The sequence below is a fragment of the Diachasma alloeum genome, unplaced genomic scaffold (genome assembly GCF_001412515.2).
Source record: "Diachasma alloeum isolate Michigan unplaced genomic scaffold, Dall2.0 Dall_scaffold_00517, whole genome shotgun sequence".
Classification (NCBI taxonomy): domain Eukaryota; kingdom Metazoa; phylum Arthropoda; class Insecta; order Hymenoptera; family Braconidae; genus Diachasma; species Diachasma alloeum.
In genome coordinates, this window is record NW_021680649.1 from 181,026 (window position 1) to 188,840 (window position 7,815).

Sequence of the window (7,815 nt, forward strand, 5' to 3'; positions counted from 1 at the left end):
GGTAAGAGTGCCCGGCGCGTATCTGGGAGACCCGGGTTCGATTCCCGGCTGGGTGAAGCGGAAATTTTTTCTCTCTAAATTCTAATTCTCTTAGAATTTATATATATATATATATATATATATATACTTGATTCATGGACCATATAGTGTATCATGTGAATGGGAAATCGGAATCGAAAGATTCCGCTGACAATTATAAGACAAAGACTAATTACATNCTGCTGGAGTATTTGAAATAGTTTTTTCCGTTTACGGCACTCGTGTATTAGACTTAGGGTATCCTAAGTATCCTAAGTATGAGAATACTAGGTTTTTGGGGAAAGGTGACGGTCCTCGGTTCGCTCAGTGTGCGAGTGTGACGTCATGATTTCATAGACTTACCTTTGATAAATCCCGAAATATGAGTATTGAATTCACCTATTTTAGCCTATCCGTTAAGATAATAGCTGGGAATGGTGAGTGCTTTTAGGTAATCCAGAAATAAAAAGAAAGACAGATTTTTGTTTAACATGGATTTTCACTTTTAATCCAATAAAATTTTCCTCTGATTTTACAAGTTCTGATAACAATGGTATTCAATAATTCAAATTGATTGAATCATTCCATTCAATATTTTAATTTTATTCATTATCGGAACCCTTTGAATTCCTTTTAAATCAAAATTTCATTAATATCAAAAAACCAACAACGCAAAAAGAAATATCNAGACAAAGACTAATTACATAGGGTGTCCCATAGCATGTGACCAAAGTAAATTGCGCAGAATACCGCAAGGTGGCAGTGCAGTCTAAAGTCTAATATATGGTTGAAGTGGAGACTCTCCGCAAATTTCATTCATGCTTCAGTTGCTCGGGAATTGCAGCACTAAAATGGAAAATTTAACCATCGAACTAAACTCATTCCTCATCAAATCATATTACCGAAAAGGAGAGTCAGCTACTGCAGCTACGAGAGCATTTCAGTCCAAGTATGGCACACACACTGGAGTGTCTGATTCGAGCCTCAAACGGTAAATAAAGTGAATGAACTAACTAACCAAAAAAATTTGTTTTCTTCTTTTGTTGCAAATTGACCCATTTTTCGACCAATTATGGGTATTTTCAGGATAATTAAAAAATTTGATCAGTACAGTACACTAGACGATAGAAGTCATCAGCATCCTGGTCCTTCACGTACTGTAACCACGGATGAAGTTGTCCGCATAACTGAAGAGCATTTACAAAAATATCCAAATGATACTTTTCGAAAGGCTTCTCAAATCTTAAAAGTCTCAAAAACTTCACTTCACCGCAATCTTGAAAGTGTTTTTAAACTTCCATCCCTACAAAATTTCTGTACATCAATTTTTAAGTGAGGAGGCGATGGCTCGCCGTGTGCCATTTTCCCAAGAACTTCACAATTTTTTTGAATCCAAGAAAATGAAGGCACAGAATATCATTTTCTCGGACGAAGCACATTTCTACTTAGGTGGCTTGGTAAATAAACAAAATTTTCGCTTTTGAGGGACTGAGTCACCTCACTTTATTGAAACCAAGTCCTCACACCCAAAAAATAGTCACTGCATGGGCGACAATTACAATAAAAGGTATTTTCCTTGAATTTATTGAGAGTCCGACAATCAGTGCTGATATTTACTGTGAGTTCTTGAAGAAGAACTTCTTTCCTTGGGCACGAAAAAATCAGTTAGTCAAGAATTTCTACTTCCTGCAAGATGATGCCGCCCCACACAGGACTGCTGGAGTATTTGAAATAGTTTTTTCCGTTTACGGCACTCGTGTATTAGACTTAGGGTATCCTAAGTATCCTAAGTATGAGAATACTAGGTTTTTGGGGAAAGGTGACGGTCCTCGGTTCGCTCAGTGTGCGAGTGTGACGTCATGATTTCATAGACTTACCTTTGATAAATCCCGAAATATGAGTATTGAATTCACCTATTTTAGCCTATCCGTTAAGATAATAGCTGGGAATGGTGAGTGCTTTTAGGTAATCCAGAAATAAAAAGAAAGACAGATTTTTGTTTAACATGGATTTTCACTTTTAATTCAATAAAATTTTCCTCTGATTTTACAAGTTCTGATAACAATGGTATTCAATAATTCAAATTGATTGAATCATTCCATTCAATATTTTAATTTTATTCATTATCGGAACCCTTTGAATTCCTTTTAAATCAAAATTTCATTAATATCAAAAAACCAACAACGCAAAAAGAAATATCAATAATTAATTTTGTGTCCTCTCATCTGTTCTCTGAGTTTAACGTCAGAATGATGAACAAATCTAATCATTGAGGACTTGACTCTAAGCTTGAATGATATTTTACAAAATAAATTGAATTTGATTGATCAACAATCAATATTTATGGGAAATTTTTACTTCTGAAGTTAAAGAATTCAAAGTATTAATGAGGGTGAGAATTTCCCTTTTACACGGAGTAATAATCATACAAGGTTTCAATTCTAGAATGGAATGTGTCATTCAAGCACAATGATTCTAATTAATAACAATAATGGAAGTACAATCAGGAATCTCCCTGAATATGATAATAATAATTATGACAGAAGGTCTATTCATTGGACAACAATATTTGGTGTTAAATATATATATATATTATAATCATTATCAGACATTGAACATAATTGAATTTAAACCGAAGAAATCGATACTAATGTCCCTAAAGACATAGTANTAAAAGTCTCAAAAACTTCACTTCACCGCAATCTTGAAAGTGTTTTTAAACTTCCATCCCTACAAAATTTCTGTACATCAATTTTTAAGTGAGGAGGCGATGGCTCGCCGTGTGCCATTTTCCCAAGAACTTCACAATTTTTTTGAATCCAAGANCTCCTTAAGACGATGGTGACTTGAAGGGGGTAAGATTTTATTAAATGAAGAAACCGGAAGGAATGAAATTCGTTCCACGGAAATGTTCCAAAGAATTTTAATATTCGAATACTTGAAGATGATCGAACCCTTTTTTTTTTGAATGAAGGGTTTTTTTTTATGACGACATTGAAGTGAAATTAAAATAAATACTTTTTACTTCGCAAAAATTCGGAATATGAACCTTTTAAGGTTAAAATACAATTTTCATTGTGGAAAGTTTAGAATATATTCCCGANAATGAAGGCACAGAATATCATTTTCTCGGACGAAGCACATTTCTACTTAGGTGGCTTGGTAAATAAACAAAATTTTCGCTTTTGAGGGACTGAGTCACCTCACTTTATTGAAACCAAGTCCTCACACCCAAAAAATAGTCACTGCATGGGCGANAAATTTAAATGTAAGAATTTCGGAATTTATTCCCGAAATTAAATAAGGGAAATTTCAATTGATTAGTGAATTTTAGTTCCAGAAAATTGGAATTTATCGCAAAAAATCTAATCCGGAAATTGGGGATTTTTATTTGCAAAAAATNTCAAGAATTTCTACTTCCTGCAAGATGATGCCGCCCCACACAGGACTGCTGGAGTATTTGAAATAGTTTTTTCCGTTTACGGCACTCGTGTATTAGACTTAGGGTATCCTAAGTATCCTAAGTATGAGAATACTAGGTTTTTGGGGAAAGGTGACGGTCCTCGGTTCGCTCAGTGTGCGAGTGTGNATCGCAAAAAATCTAATCCGGAAATTGGGGATTTTTATTTGCAAAAAATAAATAAAATGTGAAAAATCGAAATTAATCACAAAATTTGATTATGTAATTTCCGGAAAATATTCGCAAAAATAATATTTTAAAATTGAATTTTGATCACAAAATTTGATTATGTAATTTCCGGAAAATATTCGCAAAAGTAATATTTTAAAATTGAATTTTAATCACAAAATTTGATTTGTAATTTTTCGGGAAATATTCGCAAAAATAATATTTTAAAAGTGAATTTTAATCACAAAATTTGATTTGTAATTTTTCGGGAAATATTCGCAAAATAATATTTAAAAAATTGAGTTTTAATCACAAATTCGATTTGTAATTTGTCGGGAAATATTCAAAAAATAATTGTCAAAAATTGAATTAAAAAATTCGATTTTTGTAATTTTCGGAAAATATTCGCAAAATAATATTTCAAATTGGAATTTAATCGCAAAAATTGATTCGTAAATTTTCGGGAAAAAAAACACTCACAAAAATAATATTTCAAAAATTGAATTTAATCGCAAAAATTGATTCGTAAATTTTCGGGAAAAAAAACACTCACAAAAATAATATTTCAAAAATTGAATTTAATCGCAAAAATTGATTCGTAAATTTTCAGAAAAACACTCACGCAAATAATATTTCAAAATTGAATTTTAATCGCAAAAATTGATTCGTAATTTCTCGGAAAAACACTCACGAAAATAATATTTCAAAATTGAATTTTTAATCGCAAAAATTAAATCGTAAATTTTCGGAAAACACTCGCGAAAATCATATTTCAATTTTAAATTTTTAATCGCAAAAATTAAATCGTAAATTTTCGGAAAACACTCGCGAAAATCATATTTCAATTTTAAATTTTTAATCGCAAAAATTAATTCATAGATTTTCGGAAAAACACTCACGAAAATAATATTTCAAAATTGAATTTTAATCGCAAAGATTAATTCGTAAATTTTCGGAAAAACACTCACGAAAATGATATTTCAATTTGAATTTTAATCGCAAAAATTGATTCGTAAATTTTCGGAAAAATACTCACGAAAATAATATTTCAAATTTGAATTTTAATCGCAAAAATTAATTCCTAAATTTTCGGAAAACACTCACGAAAATAAAATTTCAAATTTTAATTCTAATCGCAAAATTTAATTCGTAAATCTTCGGAAAAACACTCACGAAAATAATATTTCAACTTTGAATTTTAATCGCAAAAATTAATTCGTAAATTTTCGGAAAAACACTCACGAAAATAATATTTCAATTTTTNCTCACGAAAATAATATTTCAAATTTGAATTTTAATCGCAAAAATTAATTCCTAAATTTTCGGAAAACACTCACGAAAATAAAATTTCAAATTTTAATTCTAATCGCAAAATTTAATTCGTAAATCTTCGGAAAAACACTCACGAAAATAATATTTCAATTTTTAATTCAATCGCAAAAATTAATTCGTAAAATTTCGGAAACACTCGCGAAAATAATATTTAAGTTTTAAATTCAATCGCAAAATTTAATTCGTAAAATTTCGGAAACACTCGCGAAAATAATATTTAAGTTTTACCTTCCTTTTATTAGGTTTTCCCGTTGCTCCTTTATTGTTATTCTTTTTTGCTTCTATATTGTTATTCCTTCTTGCTTCTATATTGTTATTCCTTCTTGCTTCCTTTATCCTTTGGTTTACTTGGATTTATTCCTTTCCTGAGCGGAATCACGACACGACTGACTGACCGATCGACTGACTGCTTGGGCGATGCCCTTTTTGCGTCGTCAATATTAATTCGTGTATGTAAATGCATACACCAATTTTTAATTGTATGGGGGTGGGGAATAAGATGTGGATGAGTGCTGAGTGCACTCTGTAGAGAGAGGGGGTTGGTAGATTGAGGAGACACGCGTCTTATTAGGGGAGGGGGACAATTGGTGTAGCCAGCGTGGTCGCGTTCGTCGGTAAGAGGGGCGCGGAGAAGAGGGAATAGGGGAACAAGCGCGCATGAACCGTTTCGCGGCGAGAGGAGCGCGGGGAGGAGGGAAAAATAAGATGCGTAGTTAGGTGTGAAGAGCGTGGTGAGGGGAGGGAAGCATTGGACAATGGTGGGACTGTTACGAGGTGGACTGCCACGCAACAGCAACCCGAAACCAGGGCGATAAGGCCCTCGGTAACGCGGGTTCATATCACCCGTGTGGTATGAGTCACATGGTCGATCTCGTATTCTAAATTTTTCCATCGTCTTACCGGATGTAAGACGGTAGGTTGTGACCTTTCAATATTTAATTATTATTATTTCCTAAAAGGGGGATTGAGGGCAATTAAATAAANGTCACAGCTGTCCCGGGGGTAGAGAATACGTAGGGTTTCAATAACCCTGCGTTGAACGATTCAAACCTTTTACAAGAAATTTTCCAGGCTACTGCTCCAGGGGAAGAGAGGCTGGAATGAAGGCTCAGACTATTAGGAACACAATTTTATTTATAGCTAATTATGTACGGGGTATCTCCCTACATTTTCCCTTATTCACTAGTAATTATTTTTGTTTTGAATTGTCGAACTCTAAATATTCTTCATTGGCTCGACAGCTCAGGTACCACACACTCTCATCCTTACTTCCAATTAATTGAATAAAATAATAATATGATTTCAAAAAAAACAAAATAACTCAAAAAATACTATTCAATGGCCCTTTGGGTAACAAAAGGAAACTAAAATAAATGTCTTTGGAAGGGCGAGGGGTTAATTTCTTGGGCTCGGGGGAGTTGTCTAGGGGGTTCAATCTAATGGTCAGACCTCGAGGAAGGGGCTCGTCGAGGGGCAACCAGTGGGTCAATGAATGAGAACAAGGGGTATCGGGATCAGAGACAACTAGGGTGAAGAGAGATGGGGGTTGTGGGGATTCACCTGACTTCATCGTNGTCTTCCTTCGGCTGATATCTTCGTGATGTCCAGGGGCAGGGGTAGAGGGACGATGAGGGGAAAAGTGAGGGAAGGGGTATCCAACAGTGGCGGGATTTATATTTTAGGGGGCAGTGTAGTGGGAAAAAATATGTAGAAAAATAATAAAAAATAAATGAATATGCCTCGTCACAGCTGTCCCGGGGGTAGAGAATACGTAGGGTTTCAATAACCCTGCGTTGAACGATTCAAACCTTTTACAAGAAATTTTCCAGGCTACTGCTCCAGGGGAAGAGAGGCTGGAATGAAGGCTCAGACTATTAGGAACACAATTTTATTTATAGCTAATTATGTACGGGGTATCTCCCTACATTTTCCCTTATTCACTAGTAATTATTTTTGTTTTGAATTGTCGAACTCTAAATATTCTTCATTGGCTCGACAGCTCAGGTACCACACACTCTCATCCTTACTTCCAATTAATTGAATAAAATAATAATATGATTTCAAAAAAAACAAAATAACTCAAAAAATACTATTCAATGGCCCTTTGGGTAACAAAAGGAAACTAAAATAAATGTCTTTGGAAGGGCGAGGGGTTAATTTCTTGGGCTCGGGGGAGTTGTCTAGGGGGTTCAATCTAATGGTCAGACCTCGAGGAAGGGGCTCGTCGAGGGGCAACCAGTGGGTCAATGAATGAGAACAAGGGGTATCGGGATCAGAGACAACTAGGGTGAAGAGAGATGGGGGTTGTGGGGATTCACCTGACTTCATCGTTGGGGGGAGGATTCGATTTTTGGGGGCTCCTTATGGGTCTCGGGGGGAAAGATGTGACTACTTAAAAACCTTAACTAACGACAATTTTATCCACGAGTGATTTTAACTAATAATCGTTATGGATCTCTGGGTAACTTTGTACAGTCATGCTTTCATCGCACCGACTGATTATATACTCTCTCATATTCTGGGGTGTTTCGGACCACATTGGGTCATGCGAAATATTTTTAACCTAATCCTAACCTAATTGCAGGGTTCTTGGAATGCAACAGGGCCCTCCCAACTTTCTCTGAATATTTTAAGGCTTTTTTCAGATCCAGCTGGTCATGGTCCCAGGGGTACAGAGGACATGGGGTGGTTTTCTGGGTTCTCCGGGTGAATTTTCTGGGAGTCTGGGGGCATCTTGGGGTCCCATGGGGAAATTGGGGGCTTACTGTCCATTCTAGGGGCAATTCGAGGTGAATATTTTCGATTTAAATCTCGGATTGTCCCGGGGGTAAAAGATA

The 7,815-nt window shown here is 35.2% G+C and overlaps 1 protein-coding gene across 2 annotated transcripts in view; it reads left to right on the plus strand.

Moving 5' to 3' along the window:
• The window catches only part of LOC107042760 (cytoplasmic phosphatidylinositol transfer protein 1), a 230,530-nt gene that overhangs the window by 160,809 nt on the left and 61,906 nt on the right, over window positions 1-7,815 (plus strand). The window lies entirely within an intron of this gene.